This window comes from Castor canadensis, chromosome 10 (assembly GCF_047511655.1).
Source record: "Castor canadensis chromosome 10, mCasCan1.hap1v2, whole genome shotgun sequence".
In the NCBI taxonomy this organism is placed as follows: domain Eukaryota; kingdom Metazoa; phylum Chordata; class Mammalia; order Rodentia; family Castoridae; genus Castor; species Castor canadensis.
Window position 1 is genome coordinate 86,817,841 of NC_133395.1, and position 23,338 is coordinate 86,841,178.

At 67.8% G+C, this 23,338-nt stretch overlaps 10 non-coding genes across 10 annotated transcripts; all 10 read right to left on the reverse strand.

Annotated features, from left to right (window-relative positions):
- Nucleotides 1–759: 759 nt before the first annotated feature.
- LOC141413327 (5S ribosomal RNA) lies at nt 760–878 on the reverse strand. The gene has a single exon (XR_012438119.1). It is a non-coding gene; the product is annotated as a 5S ribosomal RNA (ribosomal RNA).
- Nucleotides 879–3,025: 2,147 nt separating this feature from the next.
- LOC141413328 (5S ribosomal RNA) lies at nt 3,026–3,144 on the reverse strand. Its single transcript, XR_012438120.1, has one exon. It is a non-coding gene; the product is annotated as a 5S ribosomal RNA (ribosomal RNA).
- Nucleotides 3,145–5,289: 2,145 nt separating this feature from the next.
- On the reverse strand, nt 5,290–5,408 carry LOC141413329 (5S ribosomal RNA). Its single transcript, XR_012438121.1, has one exon. It is a non-coding gene; the product is annotated as a 5S ribosomal RNA (ribosomal RNA).
- Nucleotides 5,409–7,553: 2,145 nt separating this feature from the next.
- On the reverse strand, nt 7,554–7,672 carry LOC141413330 (5S ribosomal RNA). The gene has a single exon (XR_012438122.1). It is a non-coding gene; the product is annotated as a 5S ribosomal RNA (ribosomal RNA).
- A 2,143-nt stretch (nt 7,673–9,815) lies between these two features.
- LOC141413331 (5S ribosomal RNA) lies at nt 9,816–9,934 on the reverse strand. Its single transcript, XR_012438123.1, has one exon. It is a non-coding gene; the product is annotated as a 5S ribosomal RNA (ribosomal RNA).
- A 2,145-nt stretch (nt 9,935–12,079) lies between these two features.
- On the reverse strand, nt 12,080–12,198 carry LOC141413332 (5S ribosomal RNA). The gene has a single exon (XR_012438124.1). It is a non-coding gene; the product is annotated as a 5S ribosomal RNA (ribosomal RNA).
- A 2,145-nt stretch (nt 12,199–14,343) lies between these two features.
- Nucleotides 14,344–14,462, reverse strand: LOC141412758 (5S ribosomal RNA). Its single transcript, XR_012437600.1, has one exon. It is a non-coding gene; the product is annotated as a 5S ribosomal RNA (ribosomal RNA).
- Nucleotides 14,463–16,607: 2,145 nt separating this feature from the next.
- On the reverse strand, nt 16,608–16,726 carry LOC141413333 (5S ribosomal RNA). Its single transcript, XR_012438125.1, has one exon. It is a non-coding gene; the product is annotated as a 5S ribosomal RNA (ribosomal RNA).
- A 2,145-nt stretch (nt 16,727–18,871) lies between these two features.
- Nucleotides 18,872–18,990, reverse strand: LOC141413334 (5S ribosomal RNA). The gene has a single exon (XR_012438126.1). It is a non-coding gene; the product is annotated as a 5S ribosomal RNA (ribosomal RNA).
- A 2,142-nt stretch (nt 18,991–21,132) lies between these two features.
- LOC141413336 (5S ribosomal RNA) lies at nt 21,133–21,251 on the reverse strand. The gene has a single exon (XR_012438128.1). It is a non-coding gene; the product is annotated as a 5S ribosomal RNA (ribosomal RNA).
- Between the last annotated feature and the right edge of the window lie 2,087 nt (nt 21,252–23,338).

Genomic DNA, 23,338 nt, shown 5'->3' on the forward strand with positions numbered 1-23,338 from the left:
GGGGCAAGCGGTCCCTTCCGTCGTGCCCAAGCCCATGTGACCCCGAAGGCCAGGTGGCCCCGGTCCTTGAGCTGACTGAGGAGTGCTTTGAGACCCGGAGGGTGGCACAGGCGACTGGGCGCCAGCGGCGGCCCTCCCTCCCTTTGAGCGGGACGGGGAGCTGCCGCTGGCATCCGGAGCTCTGGCGGCCTGCGCCCTCTGTCCCTGTGACCGCAGGCTCTGCCGTGGGAGGCGGGATCCCACGTAGAGGTCACGCGCTGGCTGCCCTGTCTTGGGTTGAGCGACGGAGCGCGACGTGGAGCAGCACCCGACTGAGGCTCCCTGCTTCTCTGTCCCCTGGCGTCTTGCCCTGGACCCAGTGCACCACCTTGTGGCGAGCCCAGGTGTGGCGCGTCCCGCTGTGGGGCCCGCTGGGGTGCAGGACCCACTTTCTCATGGCTTCCGCACGTCCCTCCCCGCCCGCCTGGAGGGCAGTTGGGGAGCGGTCCCCAACGTGGCCTGGGACCAATCTCGCTGGTGACCCGTGTCGCGGGCGCGCGCCCCAGGAGAGTGTGGGGAGGGGAGAGGATTCGGGGACGTAGCTGTGAGGATTCGGTGTGCGTGGGTCTGGCGGGTGGCCCGGACGGGGTCGGGGTCGTGGTCACGGTGGGTCGTTGTGGTGGTGGTGGTGGTGGTGGTGCTGGGGGTGGTGGTGGTGGTGGGGGGGGTGGTGGCGAAGTCCCCGAAGACAAAAGGAGCAGCGAGGGAGGGAGGAGCAAAAGCCTACAGCACCCGGTATTCCCAGGCGGTCTCCCATCCAAGTACTAACCAGGCCCGACCCTGCTTAGCTTCCGAGATCAGACGAGATCGGGCGCGTTCAGGGTGGTATGGCCGTAGACGCTAGCCGCCGCCTCCGGGAGCCCCAAGAGCCTGCCGAGGGCCCCGGCGTGCGTCTCCACGCTGCTCTCCTGGCACGGCTGGGAGTCCGGGTGGGGGCTGGCAGCCCGGGGCCAGCGGCCAGAGGCCCCGCGCGCCTGCTCGGGCAGCCGGTCTCGCCCAGGTGGCCGCTGGGTGGCTTTCTTCCCGAGGTGTCCTGCTGCCAGGACGAGGGTCAAGTTTTCTCGGGGGAAAATTTCTCAGTGCTCTCGGGCGCTTGTTCTTCTGGGAATGTCCACTGCTGTGGCCAAGGCGGGGGACGCACAGCTCGGGCCAGGGCAAGCAGCCGCCCTCCTCCGTCGCCTCCTGGAGCCGTATCCTTGGGTGGGTGCGTGGCTCCCAGCGGAGGTCTCGGGGACCCTTCCGGTCCTCTTCGTCCGGAAAGCGCCACTGCCCCTCCAGCCCATCAGGAAAACGGCAGCCGCGCCCTTCGCCGACCCGCTCCGCCCTCCTCCACACTCAGGGCCTGGGGCTGCGGGGCTGAATCGTGAGGCTTTCCAGCCCAGGACTTCACCTCTGGCCCCTTTCACACCCGGGATCTTGGGAAGAAGAAACAAAACCAAACACAGCCAAAGCCATCTACTCCGACCCGGGGCCCCTCCACATCCCTTCCGATCCCGGGTTCCTGCCGGCCTCCCGGGGCGTTTCTCCCAGGCAGGCCTTCGCGGCCACTACACGGGGCTGAGCACTCGAGTCCTCGGGCGTCACGGGGCCCGCGGCCACGCCAAGCACGCACGACTCCCGGGTCTCGTCTGCTCCTGGGTGCCCTGGGCCTCTTCCCTGTGCCGCTGCTGGGTCTTGTGCCCCTGCTTGGCCTCCTTCAGACCCGGCCCCGTGCTACGCGGCCACGTGCTACAGGATCGTGCCAGCAGAACTGGCCCTGGCTGAGCCCCGTACCCACCCTCCTGCCATCCCTGGCCCTGCTAGCAAATGGCAGAGATCCTCTGGCCTCCGAGCCCAGACAAAAATCCTGATGCAGTTGGCCGAGGGGCCGCAAACCAAGGCTTCGCTTGTTCCCGCTCAGGCCCCAGCCATACCCTCTTGTCCTTCGGCTGCTCGTGTGTGGGGTGGGGGAGAGGAGGGTGCGTCCCCGTGCGTGCGTGCGTGGTCTGGGTGTCTCTGCGTGGTGTGTGTGTGTGTGTGTGTGTGTGTTAGATGCCGTGCCTGGTGTAGGTGGGGAAGAGCAAGCCCTCACGCACAGAGCCCCATCACACACTGGGGCCGGGCCGAGGGGGTCAATCTGCTCGGCCTGATTGCGTTGGGCATACATTGCAGAAGGTGGGTTTTCCAAGGCGGAGCAGAGGGTCCCGGCACCTGAGGTTGTCCACGGGGAGAATGTCTGTTCCACGGGGGCAAGCGGTCCCTTCCGTCGTGCCCAAGCCCATGTGACCCCGAAGGCCAGGTGGCCCCGGTCCTTGAGCTGACTGAGGAGTGCTTTGAGACCCGGAGGGTGGCACAGGCGACTGGGCGCCAGCGGCGGCCCTCCCTCCCTTTGAGCGGGACGGGGAGCTGCCGCTGGCATCCGGAGCTCTGGCGGCCTGCGCCCTCTGTCCCTGTGACCGCAGGCTCTGCCGTGGGAGGCGGGATCCCACGTAGAGGTCGCGCGCTGGCTGCCCTGTCTTGGGTTGAGCGACGGAGCGCGACGTGGAGCAGCACCCGACTGAGGCTCCCTGCTTCTCTGTCCCCTGGCGTCTTGCCCTGGACCCAGTGCACCACCTTGTGGCGAGCCCAGGTGTGGCGCGTCCCGCTGTGGGGCCCGCTGGGGTGCAGGACCCACTTTCTCATGGCTTCCGCACGTCCCTGCCCGCCCGCCTGGAGGGCAGTTGGGGAGCGGTCCCCAACGTGGCCTGGGACCAACCTCGCTGGTGACCCGTGTCGCGGGCGCGCGCGCCCCAGGAGAGTGTGGGGAGGGGAGAGGATTCGGGGACGTAGCTGTGAGGATTCGGTGTGCGTGGGTCTGGCGGGTGGCCCGGACGGGGTCGGGGTCGTGGTCACGGTGGGTCGTTGTGGTGGTGGTGGTGGTGGTGGTGCTGGGGGTGGTGGTGGTGGTGGGGGGGGTGGTGGCGAAGTCCCCGAAGACAAAAGGAGCAGCGAGGGAGGGAGGAGCAAAAGCCTACAGCACCCGGTATTCCCAGGCGGTCTCCCATCCAAGTACTAACCAGGCCCGACCCTGCTTAGCTTCCGAGATCAGACGAGATCGGGCGCGTTCAGGGTGGTATGGCCGTAGACGCTAGCCGCCGCCTCCGGGAGCCCCAAGAGCCTGCCGAGGGCCCCGGCGTGCGTCTCCACGCTGCTCTCCTGGCACGGCTGGGAGTCCGGGTGGGGGCTGGCAGCCCGGGGCCAGCGGCCAGAGGCCCCGCGCGCCTGCTCGGGCAGCCGGTCTCGCCCAGGTGGCCGCTGGGTGGCTTTCTTCCCGAGGTGTCCTGCTGCCAGGACGAGGGTCAAGTTTTCTCGGGGGAAAATTTCTCAGTGCTCTCGGGCGCTTGTTCTTCTGGGAATGTCCACTGCTGTGGCCAAGGCGGGGGACGCACAGCTCGGGCCAGGGCAAGCAGCCGCCCTCCTCCGTCGCCTCCTGGAGCCGTATCCTTGGGTGGGTGCGTGGCTCCCAGCGGAGGTCTCGGGGACCCTTCCGGTCCTCTTCGTCCGGAAAGCGCCACTGCCCCTCCAGCCCATCAGGAAAACGGCAGCCGCGCCCTTCGCCGACCCGCTCCGCCCTCCTCCACACTCAGGGCCTGGGGCTGCGGGGCTGAATCGTGAGGCTTTCCAGCCCAGGACTTCACCTCTGGCCCCTTTCACACCCGGGATCTTGGGAAGAAGAAACAAAACCAAACACAGCCAAAGCCATCTCCTCCGACCCGGGGCCCCTCCACATCCCTTCCGATCCCGGGTTCCTGCCGGCCTCCCGGGGCGTTTCTCCCAGGCAGGCCTTCGCGGCCACTACACGGGGCTGAGCACTCGAGTCCTCGGGCGTCACGGGGCCCGCGGCCACGCCAAGCACGCACGACTCCCGGGTCTCGTCTGCTCCTGGGTGCCCTGGGCCTCTTCCCTGTGCCGCTGCTGGGTCTTGTGCCCCTGCTTGGCCTCCTTCAGACCCGGCCCCGTGCTACGCGGCCACGTGCTACAGGATCGTGCCAGCAGAACTGGCCCTGGCTGAGCCCCGTACCCACCCTCCTGCCATCCCTGGCCCTGCTAGCAAATGGCAGAGATCCTCTGGCCTCCGAGCCCAGACAAAAATCCTGATGCAGTTGGCCGAGGGGCCGCAAACCAAGGCTTCGCTTGTTCCCGCTCAGGCCCCAGCCATACCCTCTTGTCCTTCGGCTGCTCGTGTGTGGGGTGGGGGAGAGGAGGGTGCGTCCCCGTGCGTGCGTGCGTGGTCTGGGTGTCTCTGCGTGGTGTGTGTGTGTGTGTGTGTGTGTGTTAGATGCCGTGCCTGGTGTAGGTGGGGAAGAGCAAGCCCTCACGCACAGAGCCCCATCACACACTGGGGCCGGGCCGAGGGGGTCAATCTGCTCGGCCTGATTGCGTTGGGCATACATTGCAGAAGGTGGGTTTTCCAAGGCGGAGCAGAGGGTCCCGGCACCTGAGGTTGTCCACGGGGAGAATGTCTGTTCCACGGGGGCAAGCGGTCCCTTCCGTCGTGCCCAAGCCCATGTGACCCCGAAGGCCAGGTGGCCCCGGTCCTTGAGCTGACTGAGGAGTGCTTTGAGACCCGGAGGGTGGCACAGGCGACTGGGCGCCAGCGGCGGCCCTCCCTCCCTTTGAGCGGGACGGGGAGCTGCCGCTGGCATCCGGAGCTCTGGCGGCCTGCGCCCTCTGTCCCTGTGACCGCAGGCTCTGCCGTGGGAGGCGGGATCCCACGTAGAGGTCGCGCGCTGGCTGCCCTGTCTTGGGTTGAGCGACGGAGCGCGACGTGGAGCAGCACCCGACTGAGGCTCCCTGCTTCTCTGTCCCCTGGCGTCTTGCCCTGGACCCAGTGCACCACCTTGTGGCGAGCCCAGGTGTGGCGCGTCCCGCTGTGGGGCCCGCTGGGGTGCAGGACCCACTTTCTCATGGCTTCCGCACGTCCCTCCCCGCCCGCCTGGAGGGCAGTTGGGGAGCGGTCCCCAACGTGGCCTGGGACCAACCTCGCTGGTGACCCGTGTCGCGGGCGCGCGCCCCAGGAGAGTGTGGGGAGGGGAGAGGATTCGGGGACGTAGCTGTGAGGATTCGGTGTGCGTGGGTCTGGCGGGTGGCCCGGATGGGGTCGGGGTCGTGGTCACGGTGGGTCGTTGTGGTGGTGGTGGTGGTGGTGGTGCTGGGGGTGGTGGTGGTGGTGGGGGGGGTGGTGGCGAAGTCCCCGAAGACAAAAGGAGCAGCGAGGGAGGGAGGAGCAAAAGCCTACAGCACCCGGTATTCCCAGGCGGTCTCCCATCCAAGTACTAACCAGGCCCGACCCTGCTTAGCTTCCGAGATCAGACGAGATCGGGCGCGTTCAGGGTGGTATGGCCGTAGACGCTAGCCGCCGCCTCCGGGAGCCCCAAGAGCCTGCCGAGGGCCCCGGCGTGCGTCTCCACGCTGCTCTCCTGGCACGGCTGGGAGTCCGGGTGGGGGCTGGCAGCCCGGGGCCAGCGGCCAGAGGCCCCGCGCGCCTGCTCGGGCAGCCGGTCTCGCCCAGGTGGCCGCTGGGTGGCTTTCTTCCCGAGGTGTCCTGCTGCCAGGACGAGGGTCAAGTTTTCTCGGGGGAAAATTTCTCAGTGCTCTCGGGCGCTTGTTCTTCTGGGAATGTCCACTGCTGTGGCCAAGGCGGGGGACGCACAGCTCGGGCCAGGGCAAGCAGCCGCCCTCCTCCGTCGCCTCCTGGAGCCGTATCCTTGGGTGGGTGCGTGGCTCCCAGCGGAGGTCTCGGGGACCCTTCCGGTCCTCTTCGTCCGGAAAGCGCCACTGCCCCTCCAGCCCATCAGGAAAACGGCAGCCGCGCCCTTCGCCGACCCGCTCCGCCCTCCTCCACACTCAGGGCCTGGGGCTGCGGGGCTGAATCGTGAGGCTTTCCAGCCCAGGACTTCACCTCTGGCCCCTTTCACACCCGGGATCTTGGGAAGAAGAAACAAAACCAAACACAGCCAAAGCCATCTCCTCCGACCCGGGGCCCCTCCACATCCCTTCCGATCCCGGGTTCCTGCCGGCCTCCCGGGGCGTTTCTCCCAGGCAGGCCTTCGCGGCCACTACACGGGGCTGAGCACTCGAGTCCTCGGGCGTCACGGGGCCCGCGGCCACGCCAAGCACGCACGACTCCCGGGTCTCGTCTGCTCCTGGGTGCCCTGGGCCTCTTCCCTGTGCCGCTGCTGGGTCTTGTGCCCCTGCTTGGCCTCCTTCAGACCCGGCCCCGTGCTACGCGGCCACGTGCTACAGGATCGTGCCAGCAGAACTGGCCCTGGCTGAGCCCCGTACCCACCCTCCTGCCATCCCTGGCCCTGCTAGCAAATGGCAGAGATCCTCTGGCCTCCGAGCCCAGACAAAAATCCTGATGCAGTTGGCCGAGGGGCCGCAAACCAAGGCTTCGCTTGTTCCCGCTCAGGCCCCAGCCATACCCTCTTGTCCTTCGGCTGCTCGTGTGTGGGGTGGGGGAGAGGAGGGTGCGTCCCCGTGCGTGCGTGCGTGGTCTGGGTGTCTCTGCGTGGTGTGTGTGTGTGTGTGTGTGTGTGTTAGATGCCGTGCCTGGTGTAGGTGGGGAAGAGCAAGCCCTCACGCACAGAGCCCCATCACACACTGGGGCCGGGCCGAGGGGGTCAATCTGCTCGGCCTGATTGCGTTGGGCATACATTGCAGAAGGTGGGTTTTCCAAGGCGGAGCAGAGGGTCCCGGCACCTGAGGTTGTCCACGGGGAGAATGTCTGTTCCACGGGGGCAAGCGGTCCCTTCCGTCGTGCCCAAGCCCATGTGACCCCGAAGGCCAGGTGGCCCCGGTCCTTGAGCTGACTGAGGAGTGCTTTGAGACCCGGAGGGTGGCACAGGCGACTGGGCGCCAGCGGCGGCCCTCCCTCCCTTTGAGCGGGACGGGGAGCTGCCGCTGGCATCCGGAGCTCTGGCGGCCTGCGCCCTCTGTCCCTGTGACCGCAGGCTCTGCCGTGGGAGGCGGGATCCCACGTAGAGGTCGCGCGCTGGCTGCCCTGTCTTGGGTTGAGCGACGGAGCGCGACGTGGAGCAGCACCCGACTGAGGCTCCCTGCTTCTCTGTCCCCTGGCGTCTTGCCCTGGACCCAGTGCACCACCTTGTGGCGAGCCCAGGTGTGGCGCGTCCCGCTGTGGGGCCCGCTGGGGTGCAGGACCCACTTTCTCATGGCTTCCGCACGTCCCTCCCCGCCCGCCTGGAGGGCAGTTGGGGAGCGGTCCCCAACGTGGCCTGGGACCAACCTCGCTGGTGACCCGTGTCGCGGGCGCGCGCCCCAGGAGAGTGTGGGGAGGGGAGAGGATTCGGGGACGTAGCTGTGAGGATTCGGTGTGCGTGGGTCTGGCGGGTGGCCCGGACGGGGTCGGGGTCGTGGTCACGGTGGGTCGTTGTGGTGGTGGTGGTGGTGGTGGTGCTGGGGGTGGTGGTGGTGGTGGGGGGGGTGGTGGCGAAGTCCCCGAAGACAAAAGGAGCAGCGAGGGAGGGAGGAGCAAAAGCCTACAGCACCCGGTATTCCCAGGCGGTCTCCCATCCAAGTACTAACCAGGCCCGACCCTGCTTAGCTTCCGAGATCAGACGAGATCGGGCGCGTTCAGGGTGGTATGGCCGTAGACGCTAGCCGCCGCCTCCGGGAGCCCCAAGAGCCTGCCGAGGGCCCCGGCGTGCGTCTCCACGCTGCTCTCCTGGCACGGCTGGGAGTCCGGGTGGGGGCTGGCAGCCCGGGGCCAGCGGCCAGAGGCCCCGCGCGCCTGCTCGGGCAGCCGGTCTCGCCCAGGTGGCCGCTGGGTGGCTTTCTTCCCGAGGTGTCCTGCTGCCAGGACGAGGGTCAAGTTTTCTCGGGGGAAAATTTCTCAGTGCTCTCGGGCGCTTGTTCTTCTGGGAATGTCCACTGCTGTGGCCAAGGCGGGGGACGCACAGCTCGGGCCAGGGCAAGCAGCCGCCCTCCTCCGTCGCCTCCTGGAGCCGTATCCTTGGGTGGGTGCGTGGCTCCCAGCGGAGGTCTCGGGGACCCTTCCGGTCCTCTTCGTCCGGAAAGCGCCACTGCCCCTCCAGCCCATCAGGAAAACGGCAGCCGCGCCCTTCTCCGACCCGCTCCGCCCTCCTCCACACTCAGGGCCTGGGGCTGCGGGGCTGAATCGTGAGGCTTTCCAGCCCAGGACTTCACCTCTGGCCCCTTTCACACCCGGGATCTTGGGAAGAAGAAACAAAACCAAACACAGCCAAAGCCATCTCCTCCGACCCGGGGCCCCTCCACATCCCTTCCGATCCCGGGTTCCTGCCGGCCTCCCGGGGCGTTTCTCCCAGGCAGGCCTTCGCGGCCACTACACGGGGCTGAGCACTCGAGTCCTCGGGCGTCACGGGGCCCGCGGCCACGCCAAGCACGCACGACTCCCGGGTCTCGTCTGCTCCTGGGTGCCCTGGGCCTCTTCCCTGTGCCGCTGCTGGGTCTTGTGCCCCTGCTTGGCCTCCTTCAGACCCGGCCCCGTGCTACGCGGCCACGTGCTACAGGATCGTGCCAGCAGAACTGGCCCTGGCTGAGCCCCGTACCCACCCTCCTGCCATCCCTGGCCCTGCTAGCAAATGGCAGAGATCCTCTGGCCTCCGAGCCCAGACAAAAATCCTGATGCAGTTGGCCGAGGGGCCGCAAACCAAGGCTTCGCTTGTTCCCGCTCAGGCCCCAGCCATACCCTCTTGTCCTTCGGCTGCTCGTGTGTGGGGTGGGGGAGAGGAGGGTGCGTCCCCGTGCGTGCGTGCGTGGTCTGGGTGTCTCTGCGTGGTGTGTGTGTGTGTGTGTGTGTGTTAGATGCCGTGCCTGGTGTAGGTGGGGAAGAGCAAGCCCTCACGCACAGAGCCCCATCACACACTGGGGCCGGGCCGAGGGGGTCAATCTGCTCGGCCTGATTGCGTTGGGCATACATTGCAGAAGGTGGGTTTTCCAAGGCGGAGCAGAGGGTCCCGGCACCTGAGGTTGTCCACGGGGAGAATGTCTGTTCCACGGGGGCAAGCGGTCCCTTCCGTCGTGCCCAAGCCCATGTGACCCCGAAGGCCAGGTGGCCCCGGTCCTTGAGCTGACTGAGGAGTGCTTTGAGACCCGGAGGGTGGCACAGGCGACTGGGCGCCAGCGGCGGCCCTCCCTCCCTTTGAGCGGGACGGGGAGCTGCCGCTGGCATCCGGAGCTCTGGCGGCCTGCGCCCTCTGTCCCTGTGACCGCAGGCTCTGCCGTGGGAGGCGGGATCCCACGTAGAGGTCGCGCGCTGGCTGCCCTGTCTTGGGTTGAGCGACGGAGCGCGACGTGGAGCAGCACCCGACTGAGGCTCCCTGCTTCTCTGTCCCCTGGCGTCTTGCCCTGGACCCAGTGCACCACCTTGTGGCGAGCCCAGGTGTGGCGCGTCCCGCTGTGGGGCCCGCTGGGGTGCAGGACCCACTTTCTCATGGCTTCCGCACGTCCCTCCCCGCCCGCCTGGAGGGCAGTTGGGGAGCGGTCCCCAACGTGGCCTGGGACCAACCTCGCTGGTGACCCGTGTCGCGGGCGCGCGCCCCAGGAGAGTGTGGGGAGGGGAGAGGATTCGGGGACGTAGCTGTGAGGATTCGGTGTGCGTGGGTCTGGCGGGTGGCCCGGACGGGGTCGGGGTCGTGGTCACGGTGGGTCGTTGTGGTGGTGGTGGTGGTGGTGGTGCTGGGGGTGGTGGTGGTGGTGGGGGGGGTGGTGGCGAAGTCCCCGAAGACAAAAGGAGCAGCGAGGGAGGGAGGAGCAAAAGCCTACAGCACCCGGTATTCCCAGGCGGTCTCCCATCCAAGTACTAACCAGGCCCGACCCTGCTTAGCTTCCGAGATCAGACGAGATCGGGCGCGTTCAGGGTGGTATGGCCGTAGACGCTAGCCGCCGCCTCCGGGAGCCCCAAGAGCCTGCCGAGGGCCCCGGCGTGCGTCTCCACGCTGCTCTCCTGGCACGGCTGGGAGTCCGGGTGGGGGCTGGCAGCCCGGGGCCAGCGGCCAGAGGCCCCGCGCGCCTGCTCGGGCAGCCGGTCTCGCCCAGGTGGCCGCTGGGTGGCTTTCTTCCCGAGGTGTCCTGCTGCCAGGACGAGGGTCAAGTTTTCTCGGGGGAAAATTTCTCAGTGCTCTCGGGCGCTTGTTCTTCTGGGAATGTCCACTGCTGTGGCCAAGGCGGGGGACGCACAGCTCGGGCCAGGGCAAGCAGCCGCCCTCCTCCGTCGCCTCCTGGAGCCGTATCCTTGGGTGGGTGCGTGGCTCCCAGCGGAGGTCTCGGGGACCCTTCCGGTCCTCTTCGTCCGGAAAGCGCCACTGCCCCTCCAGCCCATCAGGAAAACGGCAGCCGCGCCCTTCGCCGACCCGCTCCGCCCTCCTCCACACTCAGGGCCTGGGGCTGCGGGGCTGAATCGTGAGGCTTTCCAGCCCAGGACTTCACCTCTGGCCCCTTTCACACCCGGGATCTTGGGAAGAAGAAACAAAACCAAACACAGCCAAAGCCATCTCCTCCGACCCGGGGCCCCTCCACATCCCTTCCGATCCCGGGTTCCTGCCGGCCTCCCGGGGCGTTTCTCCCAGGCAGGCCTTCGCGGCCACTACACGGGGCTGAGCACTCGAGTCCTCGGGCGTCACGGGGCCCGCGGCCACGCCAAGCACGCACGACTCCCGGGTCTCGTCTGCTCCTGGGTGCCCTGGGCCTCTTCCCTGTGCCGCTGCTGGGTCTTGTGCCCCTGCTTGGCCTCCTTCAGACCCGGCCCCGTGCTACGCGGCCACGTGCTACAGGATCGTGCCAGCAGAACTGGCCCTGGCTGAGCCCCGTACCCACCCTCCTGCCATCCCTGGCCCTGCTAGCAAATGGCAGAGATCCTCTGGCCTCCGAGCCCAGACAAAAATCCTGATGCAGTTGGCCGAGGGGCCGCAAACCAAGGCTTCGCTTGTTCCCGCTCAGGCCCCAGCCATACCCTCTTGTCCTTCGGCTGCTCGTGTGTGGGGTGGGGGAGAGGAGGGTGCGTCCCCGTGCGTGCGTGCGTGGTCTGGGTGTCTCTGCGTGGTGTGTGTGTGTGTGTGTGTGTGTGTTAGATGCCGTGCCTGGTGTAGGTGGGGAAGAGCAAGCCCTCACGCACAGAGCCCCATCACACACTGGGGCCGGGCCGAGGGGGTCAATCTGCTCGGCCTGATTGCGTTGGGCATACATTGCAGAAGGTGGGTTTTCCAAGGCGGAGCAGAGGGTCCCGGCACCTGAGGTTGTCCACGGGGAGAATGTCTGTTCCACGGGGGCAAGCGGTCCCTTCCGTCGTGCCCAAGCCCATGTGACCCCGAAGGCCAGGTGGCCCCGGTCCTTGAGCTGACTGAGGAGTGCTTTGAGACCCGGAGGGTGGCACAGGCGACTGGGCGCCAGCGGCGGCCCTCCCTCCCTTTGAGCGGGACGGGGAGCTGCCGCTGGCATCCGGAGCTCTGGCGGCCTGCGCCCTCTGTCCCTGTGACCGCAGGCTCTGCCGTGGGAGGCGGGATCCCACGTAGAGGTCGCGCGCTGGCTGCCCTGTCTTGGGTTGAGCGACGGAGCGCGACGTGGAGCAGCACCCGACTGAGGCTCCCTGCTTCTCTGTCCCCTGGCGTCTTGCCCTGGACCCAGTGCACCACCTTGTGGCGAGCCCAGGTGTGGCGCGTCCCGCTGTGGGGCCCGCTGGGGTGCAGGACCCACTTTCTCATGGCTTCCGCACGTCCCTCCCCGCCCGCCTGGAGGGCAGTTGGGGAGCGGTCCCCAACGTGGCCTGGGACCAACCTCGCTGGTGACCCGTGTCGCGGGCGCGCGCCCCAGGAGAGTGTGGGGAGGGGAGAGGATTCGGGGACGTAGCTGTGAGGATTCGGTGTGCGTGGGTCTGGCGGGTGGCCCGGACGGGGTCGGGGTCGTGGTCACGGTGGGTCGTTGTGGTGGTGGTGGTGGTGGTGGTGCTGGGGGTGGTGGTGGTGGTGGGGGGGGTGGTGGCGAAGTCCCCGAAGACAAAAGGAGCAGCGAGGGAGGGAGGAGCAAAAGCCTACAGCACCCGGTATTCCCAGGCGGTCTCCCATCCAAGTACTAACCAGGCCCGACCCTGCTTAGCTTCCGAGATCAGACGAGATCGGGCGCGTTCAGGGTGGTATGGCCGTAGACGCTAGCCGCCGCCTCCGGGAGCCCCAAGAGCCTGCCGAGGGCCCCGGCGTGCGTCTCCACGCTGCTCTCCTGGCACGGCTGGGAGTCCGGGTGGGGGCTGGCAGCCCGGGGCCAGCGGCCAGAGGCCCCGCGCGCCTGCTCGGGCAGCCGGTCTCGCCCAGGTGGCCGCTGGGTGGCTTTCTTCCCGAGGTGTCCTGCTGCCAGGACGAGGGTCAAGTTTTCTCGGGGGAAAATTTCTCAGTGCTCTCGGGCGCTTGTTCTTCTGGGAATGTCCACTGCTGTGGCCAAGGCGGGGGACGCACAGCTCGGGCCAGGGCAAGCAGCCGCCCTCCTCCGTCGCCTCCTGGAGCCGTATCCTTGGGTGGGTGCGTGGCTCCCTGCGGAGGTCTCGGGGACCCTTCCGGTCCTCTTCGTCCGGAAAGCGCCACTGCCCCTCCAGCCCATCAGGAAAACGGCAGCCGTGCCCTTCGCCGACCCGCTCCGCCCTCCTCCACACTCAGGGCCTGGGGCTGCGGGGCTGAATCGTGAGGCTTTCCAGCCCAGGACTTCACCTCTGGCCCCTTTCACACCCGGGATCTTGGGAAGAAGAAACAAAACCAAACACAGCCAAAGCCATCTCCTCCGACCCGGGGCCCCTCCACATCCCTTCCGATCCCGGGTTCCTGCCGGCCTCCCGGGGCGTTTCTCCCAGGCAGGCCTTCGCGGCCACTACACGGGGCTGAGCACTCGAGTCCTCGGGCGTCACGGGGCCCGCGGCCACGCCAAGCACGCACGACTCCCGGGTCTCGTCTGCTCCTGGGTGCCCTGGGCCTCTTCCCTGTGCCGCTGCTGGGTCTTGTGCCCCTGCTTGGCCTCCTTCAGACCCGGCCCCGTGCTACGCGGCCACGTGCTACAGGATCGTGCCAGCAGAACTGGCCCTGGCTGAGCCCCGTACCCACCCTCCTGCCATCCCTGGCCCTGCTAGCAAATGGCAGAGATCCTCTGGCCTCCGAGCCCAGACAAAAATCCTGATGCAGTTGGCCGAGGGGCCGCAAACCAAGGCTTCGCTTGTTCCCGCTCAGGCCCCAGCCATACCCTCTTGTCCTTCGGCTGCTCGTGTGTGGGGTGGGGGAGAGGAGGGTGCGTCCCCGTGCGTGCGTGCGTGGTCTGGGTGTCTCTGCGTGGTGTGTGTGTGTGTGTGTGTGTGTGTTAGATGCCGTGCCTGGTGTAGGTGGGGAAGAGCAAGCCCTCACGCACAGAGCCCCATCACACACTGGGGCCGGGCCGAGGGGGTCAATCTGCTCGGCCTGATTGCGTTGGGCATACATTGCAGAAGGTGGGTTTTCCAAGGCGGAGCAGAGGGTCCCGGCACCTGAGGTTGTCCACGGGGAGAATGTCTGTTGCACGGGGGCAAGCGGTCCCTTCCGTCGTGCCCAAGCCCATGTGACCCCGAAGGCCAGGTGGCCCCGGTCCTTGAGCTGACTGAGGAGTGCTTTGAGACCCGGAGGGTGGCACAGGCGACTGGGCGCCAGCGGCGGCCCTCCCTCCCTTTGAGCGGGACGGGGAGCTGCCGCTGGCATCCGGAGCTCTGGCGGCCTGCGCCCTCTGTCCCTGTGACCGCAGGCTCTGCCGTGGGAGGCGGGATCCCACGTAGAGGTCGCGCGCTGGCTGCCCTGTCTTGGGTTGAGCGACGGAGCGCGACGTGGAGCAGCACCCGACTGAGGCTCCCTGCTTCTCTGTCCCCTGGCGTCTTGCCCTGGACCCAGTGCACCACCTTGTGGCGAGCCCAGGTGTGGCGCGTCCCGCTGTGGGGCCCGCTGGGGTGCAGGACCCACTTTCTCATGGCTTCCGCACGTCCCTCCCCGCCCGCCTGGAGGGCAGTTGGGGAGCGGTCCCCAACGTGGCCTGGGACCAACCTCGCTGGTGACCCGTGTCGCGGGCGCGCGCCCCAGGAGAGTGTGGGGAGGGGAGAGGATTCGGGGACGTAGCTGTGAGGATTCGGTGTGCGTGGGTCTGGCGGGTGGCCCGGACGGGGTCGGGGTCGTGGTCACGGTGGGTCGTTGTGGTGGTGGTGGTGGTGGTGGTGCTGGGGGTGGTGGTGGTGGTGGGGGGGGTGGTGGCGAAGTCCCCGAAGACAAAAGGAGCAGCGAGGGAGGGAGGAGCAAAAGCCTACAGCACCCGGTATTCCCAGGCGGTCTCCCATCCAAGTACTAACCAGGCCCGACCCTGCTTAGCTTCCGAGATCAGACGAGATTGGGCGCGTTCAGGGTGGTATGGCCGTAGACGCTAGCCGCCGCCTCCGGGAGCCCCAAGAGCCTGCCGAGGGCCCCGGCGTGCGTCTCCACGCTGCTCTCCTGGCACGGCTGGGAGTCCGGGTGGGGGCTGGCAGCCCGGGGCCAGCGGCCAGAGGCCCCGCGCGCCTGCTCGGGCAGCCGGTCTCGCCCAGGTGGCCGCTGGGTGGCTTTCTTCCCGAGGTGTCCTGCTGCCAGGACGAGGGTCAAGTTTTCTCGGGGGAAAATTTCTCAGTGCTCTCGGGCGCTTGTTCTTCTGGGAATGTCCACTGCTGTGGCCAAGGCGGGGGACGCACAGCTCGGGCCAGGGCAAGCAGCCGCCCTCCTCCGTCGCCTCCTGGAGCCGTATCCTTGGGTGGGTGCGTGGCTCCCAGCGGAGGTCTCGGGGACCCTTCCGGTCCTCTTCGTCCGGAAAGCGCCACTGCCCCTCCAGCCCATCAGGAAAACGGCAGCCGCGCCCTTCGCCGACCCGCTCCGCCCTCCTCCACACTCAGGGCCTGGGGCTGCGGGGCTGAATCGTGAGGCTTTCCAGCCCAGGACTTCACCTCTGGCCCCTTTCACACCCGGGATCTTGGGAAGAAGAAACAAAACCAAACACAGCCAAAGCCATCTCCTCCGACCCGGGGCCCCTCCACATCCCTTCCGATCCCGGGTTCCTGCCGGCCTCCCGGGGCGTTTCTCCCAGGCAGGCCTTCGCGGCCACTACACGGGGCTGAGCACTCGAGTCCTCGGGCGTCACGGGGCCCGCGGCCACGCCAAGCACGCACGACTCCCGGGTCTCGTCTGCTCCTGGGTGCCCTGGGCCTCTTCCCTGTGCCGCTGCTGGGTCTTGTGCCCCTGCTTGGCCTCCTTCAGACCCGGCCCCGTGCTACGCGGCCACGTGCTACAGGATCGTGCCAGCAGAACTGGCCCTGGCTGAGCCCCGTACCCACCCTCCTGCCATCCCTGGCCCTGCTAGCAAATGGCAGAGATCCTCTGGCCTCCGAGCCCAGACAAAAATCCTGATGCAGTTGGCCGAGGGGCCGCAAACCAAGGCTTCGCTTGTTCCCGCTCAGGCCCCAGCCATACCCTCTTGTCCTTCGGCTGCTCGTGTGTGGGGTGGGGGAGAGGAGGGTGCGTCCCCGTGCGTGCGTGCGTGGTCTGGGTGTCTCTGCGTGGTGTGTGTGTGTGTGTGTGTGTGTGTTAGATGCCGTGCCTGGTGTAGGTGGGGAAGAGCAAGCCCTCACGCACAGAGCCCCATCACACACTGGGGCCGGGCCGAGGGGGTCAATCTGCTCGGCCTGATTGCGTTGGGCATACATTGCAGAAGGTGGGTTTTCCAAGGCGGAGCAGAGGGTCCCGGCACCTGAGGTTGTCCACGGGGAGAATGTCTGTTCCACGGGGGCAAGTGGTCCCTTCCGTCGTGCCCAAGCCCATGTGACCCCGAAGGCCAGGTGGCCCCGGTCCTTGAGCTGACTGAGGAGTGCTTTGAGACCCGGAGGGTGGCACAGGCGACTGGGCGCCAGCGGCGGCCCTCCCTCCCTTTGAGCGGGACGGGGAGCTGCCGCTGGCATCCGGAGCTCTGGCGGCCTGCGCCCTCTGTCCCTGTGACCGCAGGCTCTGCCGTGGGAGGCGGGATCCCACGTAGAGGTCGCGCGCTGGCTGCCCTGTCTTGGGTTGAGCGACGGAGCGCGACGTGGAGCAGCACCCGACTGAGGCTCCCTGCTTCTCTGTCCCCTGGCGTCTTGCCCTGGACCCAGTGCACCACCTTGTGGCGAGCCCAGGTGTGGCGCGTCCCGCTGTGGGGCCCGCTGGGGTGCAGGACCCACTTTCTCATGGCTTCCGCACGTCCCTCCCCGCCCGCCTGGAGGGCAGTTGGGGAGCGGTCCCCAACGTGGCCTGGGACCAACCTCGCTGGTGACCCGTGTCGCGGGCGCGCGCCCCAGGAGAGTGTGGGGAGGGGAGAGGATTCGGGGACGTAGCTGTGAGGATTCGGTGTGCGTGGGTCTGGCGGGTGGCCCGGACGGGGTCGGGGTCGTGGTCACGGTGGGTCGTTGTGGTGGTGGTGGTGGTGGTGGTGCTGGGGGTGGTGGTGGTGGTGGGGGGGGTGGTGGCGAAGTCCCCGAAGACAAAAGGAGCAGCGAGGGAGGGAGGAGCAAAAGCCTACAGCACCCGGTATTCCCAGGCGGTCTCCCATCCAAGTACTAACCAGGCCCGACCCTGCTTAGCTTCCGAGATCAGACGAGATCGGGCGCGTTCAGGGTGGTATGGCCGTAGACGCTAGCCGCCGCCTCCGGGAGCCCCAAGAGCCTGCCGAGGGCCCCGGCGTGCGTCTCCACGCTGCTCTCCTGGCACGGCTGGGAGTCCGGGTGGGGGCTGGCAGCCCGGGGCCAGCGGCCAGAGGCCCCGCGCGCCTGCTCGGGCAGCCGGTCTCGCCCAGGTGGCCGCTGGGTGGCTTTCTTCCCGAGGTGTCCTGCTGCCAGGACGAGGGTCAAGTTTTCTCGGGGGAAAATTTCTCAGTGCTCTCGGGCGCTTGTTCTTCTGGGAATGTCCACTGCTGTGGCCAAGGCGGGGGACGCACAGCTCGGGCCAGGGCAAGCAGCCGCCCTCCTCCGTCGCCTCCTGGAGCCGTATCCTTGGGTGGGTGCGTGGCTCCCAGCGGAGGTCTCGGGGACCCTTCCGGTCCTCTTCGTCCGGAAAGCGCCACTGCCCCTCCAGCCCATCAGGAAAACGGCAGCCGTGCCCTTCGCCGACCCGCTCCGCCCTCCTCCACACTCAGGGCCTGGGGCTGCGGGGCTGAATCGTGAGGCTTTCCAGCCCAGGACTTCACCTCTGGCCCCTTTCACACCCGGGATCTTGGGAAGAAGAAACAAAACCAAACACAGCCAAAGCCATCTCCTCCGACCCGGGGCCCCTCCACATCCCTTCCGATCCCGGGTTCCTGCCGGCCTCCCGGGGCGTTTCTCCCAGGCAGGCCTTCGCGGCCACTACACGGGGCTGAGCACTCGAGTCCTCGGGCGTCACGGGGCCCGCGGCCACGCCAAGCACGCACGACTCCCGGGTCTCGTCTGCTCCTGGGTGCCCTGGGCCTCTTCCCTGTGCCGCTGCTGGGTCTTGTGCCCCTGCTTGGCCTCCTTCAGACCCGGCCCCGTGCTACGCGGCCACGTGCTACAGGATCGTGCCAGCAGAACTGGCCCTGGCTGAGCCCCGTACCCACCCTCCTGCCATCCCTGGCCCTGCTAGCAAATGGCAGAGATCCTCTGGCCTCCGAGCCCAGACAAAAATCCTGATGCAGTTGGCCGAGGGGCCGCAAACCAAGGCTTCGCTTGTTCCCGCTCAGGCCCCAGCCATACCCTCTTGTCCTTCGGCTGCTCGTGTGTGGGGTGGGGGAGAGGAGGGTGCGTCCCCGTGCGTGCGTGCGTGGTCTGGGTGTCTCTGCGTGGTGTGTGTGTGTGTGTGTGTGTGTGTTAGATGCCGTGCCTGGTGTAGGTGGGGAAGAGCAAGCCCTCACGCACAGAGCCCCATCACACACTGGGGCCGGGCCGAGGGGGTCAATCTGCTCGGCCTGATTGCGTTGGGCATACATTGCAGAAGGTGGGTTTTCCAAGGCGGAGCAGAGGGTCCCGGCACCTGAGGTTGTCCACGGGGAGAATGTCTGTTGCACGGGGGCAAGCGGTCCCTTCCGTCGTGCCCAAGCCCATGTGACCCCGAAGGCCAGGTGGCCCCGGTCCTTGAGCTGACTGAGGAGTGCTTTGAGACCCGGAGGGTGGCACAGGCGACTGGGCGCCAGCGGCGGCCCTCCCTCCCTTTGAGCGGGACGGGGAGCTGCCGCTGGCATCCGGAGCTCTGGCGGCCTGCGCCCTCTGTCCCTGTGACCGCAGGCTCTGCCGTGGGAGGCGGGATCCCACGTAGAGGTCGCGCGCTGGCTGCCCTGTCTTGGGTTGAGCGACGGAGCGCGACGTGGAGCAGCACCCGACTGAGGCTCCCTGCTTCTCTGTCCCCTGGCGTCTTGCCCTGGACCCAGTGCACCACCTTGTGGCGAGCCCAGGTGTGGCGCGTCCCGCTGTGGGGCCCGCTGGGGTGCAGGACCCACTTTCTCATGGCTTCCGCACGTCCCTCCCCGCCCGCCTGGAGGGCAGTTGGGGAGCGGTCCCCAACGTGGCCTGGGACCAACCTCGCTGGTGACCCGTGTCGCGGGCGCGCGCCCCAGGAGAGTGTGGGGAGGGGAGAGGATTCGGGGACGTAGCTGTGAGGATTCGGTGTGCGTGGGTCTGGCGGGTGGCCCGGACGGGGTCGGGGTCGTGGTCACGGTGGGTCGTTGTGGTGGTGGTGGTGGTGGTGGTGCTGGGGGTGGTGGTGGTGGTGGGGGGGGTGGTGGCGAAGTCCCCGAAGACAAAAGGAGCAGCGAGGGAGGGAGGAGCAAAAGCCTACAGCACCCGGTATTCCCAGGCGGTCTCCCATCCAAGTACTAACCAGGCCCGACCCTGCTTAGCTTCCGAGATCAGACGAGATCGGGCGCGTTCAGGGTGGTATGGCCGTAGACGCTAGCCGCCGCCTCCGGGAGCCCCAAGAGCCTGCCGAGGGCCCCGGCGTGCGTCTCCACGCTGCTCTCCTGGCACGGCTGGGAGTCCGGGTGGGGGCTGGCAGCCCGGGGCCAGCGGCCAGAGGCCCCGCGCGCCTGCTCGGGCAGCCGGTCTCGCCCAGGTGGCCGCTGGGTGGCTTTCTTCCCGAGGTGTCCTGCTGCCAGGACGAGGGTCAAGTTTTCTCGGGGGAAAATTTCTCAGTGCTCTCGGGCGCTTGTTCTTCTGGGAATGTCCACTGCTGTGGCCAAGGCGGGGGACGCACAGCTCGGGCCAGGGCAAGCAGCCGCCCTCCTCCGTCGCCTCCTGGAGCCGTATCCTTGGGTGGGTGCGTGGCTCCCAGCGGAGGTCTCGGGGACCCTTCCGGTCCTCTTCGTCCGGAAAGCGCCACTGCCCCTCCAGCCCATCAGGAAAACGGCAGCCGCGCCCTTCGCCGACCCGCTCCGCCCTCCTCCACGCTCAGGGCCTGGGGCTGCGGGGCTGAATCGTGAGGCTTTCCAGCCCAGGACTTCACCTCTGGCCCCTTTCACACCCGGGATCTTGGGAAGAAGAAACAAAACCAAACACAGCCAAAGCCATCTCCTCCGACCCGGGGCCCCTCCACATCCCTTCCGATCCCGGGTTCCTGCCGGCCTCCCGGGGCGTTTCTCCCAGGCAGGCCTTCGCGGCCACTACACGGGGCTGAGCACTCGAGTCCTCGGGCGTCACGGGGCCCGCGGCCACGCCAAGCACGCACGACTCCCGGGTCTCGTCTGCTCCTGGGTGCCCTGGGCCTCTTCCCTGTGCCACTGCTGGGTCTTGTGCCCCTGCTTGGCCTCCTTCAGACCCGGCCCCGTGCTACGCGGCCACGTGCTACAGGATCGTGCCAGCAGAACTGGCCCTGGCTGAGCCCCGTACCCACCCTCCTGCCATCCCTGGCCCTGCTAGCAAATGGCAGAGATCCTCTGGCCTCCGAGCCCAGACAAAAATCCTGATGCAGTTGGCCGAGGGGCCGCAAACCAAGGCTTCGCTTGTTCCCGCTCAGGCCCCAGCCATACCCTCTTGTCCTTCGGCTGCTCGTGTGTGGGGTGGGGGAGAGGAGGGTGCGTCCCCGTGCGTGCGTGCGTGGTCTGGGTGTCTCTGCGTGGTGTGTGTGTGTGTGTGTGTGTGTGTTAGATGCCGTGCCTGGTGTAGGTGGGGAAGAGCAAGCCCTCACGCACAGAGCCCCATCACACACTGGGGCCGGGCCGAGGGGGTCAATCTGCTCGGCCTGATTGCGTTGGGCATACATTGCAGAAGGTGGGTTTTCCAAGGCGGAGCAGAGGGTCCCGGCACCTGAGGTTGTCCACGGGGAGAATGTCTGTTGCACGGGGGCAAGCGGTCCCTTCCGTCGTGTCCAAGCCCATGTGACCCCGAAGGCCAGGTGGCCCCGGTCCTTGAGCTGACTGAGGAGTGCTTTGAGACCCGGAGGGTGGCACAGGCGACTGGGCGCCAGCGGCGGCCCTCCCTCCCTTTGAGCGGGACGGGGAGCTGCCGCTGGCATCCGGAGCTCTGGCGGCCTGCGCCCTCTGTCCCTGTGACCGCAGGCTCTGCCGTGGGAGGCGGGATCCCACGTAGAGGTCGCGCGCTGGCTGCCCTGTCTTGGGTTGAGCGACGGAGCGCGACGTGGAGCAGCACCCGACTGAGGCTCCCTGCTTCTCTGTCCCCTGGCGTCTTGCCCTGGACCCAGTGCACCACCTTGTGGCGAGCCCAGGTGTGGCGCGTCCCGCTGTGGGGCCCGCTGGGGTGCAGGACCCACTTTCTCATGGCTTCCGCACGTCCCTCCCCGCCCGCCTGGAGGGCAGTTGGGGAGCGGTCCCCAACGTGGCCTGGGACCAACCTCGCTGGTGACCCGTGTCGCGGGCGCGCGCCCCAGGAGAGTGTGGGGAGGGGAGAGGATTCGGGGACGTAGCTGTGAGGATTCGGTGTGCGTGGGTCTGGCGGGTGGCCCGGACGGGGTCGGGGTCGTGGTCACGGTGGGTCGTTGTGGTGGTGGTGGTGGTGGTGGTGCTGGGGGTGGTGGTGGTGGGGGTTGTGGTGGCGAAGTCCCCGAAGACAAAAGGAGCAGCGAGGGAGGGAGGAGCAAAAGCCTACAGCACCCGGTATTCCCAGGCGGTCTCCCATCCAAGTACTAACCAGGCCCGACCCTGCTTAGCTTCCGAGATCAGACGAGATCGGGCGCGTTCAGGGTGGTATGGCCGTAGACGCTAGCCGCCGCCTCCGGGAGCCCCAAGAGCCTGCCGAGGGCCCCGGCGTGCGTCTCCACGCTGCTCTCCTGGCACGGCTGGGAGTCCGGGTGGGGGCTGGCAGCCCGGGGCCAGCGGCCAGAGGCCCCGCGCGCCTGCTCGGGCAGCCGGTCTCGCCCAGGTGGCCGCTGGGTGGCTTTCTTCCCGAGGTGTCCTGCTGCCAGGACGAGGGTCAAGTTTTCTCGGGGGAAAATTTCTCAGTGCTCTCGGGCGCTTGTTCTTCTGGGAATGTTCACTGCTGTGGCCAAGGCGGGGGACGCACAGCTCGGGCCAGGGCAAGCAGCCGCCCTCCTCCGTCGCCTCCTGGAGCCGTATCCTTGGGTGGGTGCGTGGCTCCCAGCGGAGGTCTCGGGGACCCTTCCGGTCCTCTTCGTCCGGAAAGCGCCACTGCCCCTCCAGCCCATCAGGAAAACGGCAGCCGCGCCCTTCGCCGACCCGCTCCGCCCTCCTCCACACTCAGGGCCTGGGGCTGCGGGGCTGAATCGTGAGGCTTTCCAGCCCAGGACTTCACCTCTGGCCCCTTTCACACCCGGGATCTTGGGAAGAAGAAACAAAACCAAACACAGCCAAAGCCATCTCCTCCGACCCGGGGCCCCTCCACATCCCTTCCGATCCCAGGTTCCTGCCGGCCTCCCGGGGCGTTTCTCCCAGGCAGGCCTTCGCGGCCACTACACGGGGCTGAGCACTCGAGTCCTCGGGCGTCACGGGGCCCGCGGCCACGCCAAGCACGCACGACTCCCGGGTCTCGTCTGCTCCTGGGTGCCCTGGGCCTCTTCCCTGTGCCGCTGCTGGGTCTTGTGCCCCTGCTTGGCCTCCATCAGACCCGGCCCCGTGCTACGCGGCCACGTGCTACAGGATCGTGCCAGCAGAACTCTCCCTGGCTGAGCCCCGTACCCACCCTCCTGCCATCCCTGGCCCTGCTAGCAAATGGCAGAGATCCTCTGGCCTCCGAGCCCAGACAAAAATCCTGATGCAGATGGCCGAGGGGCCGCAAACCAAGGCTTCGCTTGTTCCCGCTCAGGCCCCAGCCATACCCTCTTGTCCTTCGGCTGCTCGTGTGTGGGGTGGGGGAGAGGAGGGTGCGTCCCCGTGCGTGCGTGCGTGGTCTGGGTGTCTCTGTGTGGTGTGTGTGTGTGTGTGTGTGTGTGTGTGTGTTAGATGCCGTGCCTGGTGTAGGTGGGGAAGAGCAAGCCCTCACGCACAGAGCCCCATCACACACTGGGGCCGGGCCGAGGGGGTCAATCTGCTCGGCCTGATTGCGTTGGGCATACATTGCAGAAGGTGGGTTTTCCAAGGCGGAGCAGAGGGTCCCGGCACCTGAGGTTGTCCACGGGGAGAATGTCTGTTCCACGGGGGCAAGCGGTCCCTTCCGTCGTGCCCAAGCCCATGTGACCCCGAAGGCCAGGTGGCCCCGGTCCTTGAGCTGACTGAGGAGTGCTTTGAGACCCGGAGGGTGGCACAGGCGACTGGGCGCCAGCGGCGGCCCTCCCTCCCTTTGAGCGGGACGGGGAGCTGCCGCTGGCATCCGGAGCTCTGGCGGCCTGCGCCCTCTGTCCCTGTGACCGCAGGCTATCCGTGGGAGGCGGGATCCCACGTAGAGGTCGCACGCTGGCTGCCCTGTCTTGGGTTGAGCGACCGAGCGCGACGTGGAGCAGCACCCGACTGAGGCTCCCTGCTTCTCTGTCCCCTGGCGTCTTGCCCTGGACCCAGTGCACCACCTTGTGGCGAGCCCAGGTGTGGCACGTCCCGCTGTGGGGCCCGCTGGGGTGCAGGACCCACTTTCTCATGGCTTCCGCACGTCCCTCCCCGCCCGCCTGGAGGGCAGTTGGGGAGCGGTCCCCAACGTGGCCTGGGACCAACCTCGCTGGTGACCCGGGTCGCGGGCGCGCGCCCCAGGAGAGTGTGGGGAGGGGAGAGGATTCGGGGACGTAGCTGTGAGGATTCGGTGTGCGTGGGTCTGGAGGGTGGTCCGGACGGGGTCGGGGTCGTGGTCACGGTGGGTCGTTGTGGTGGTGGTGGTGGTGGTGGTGCTGATGGTGGTGGTGGT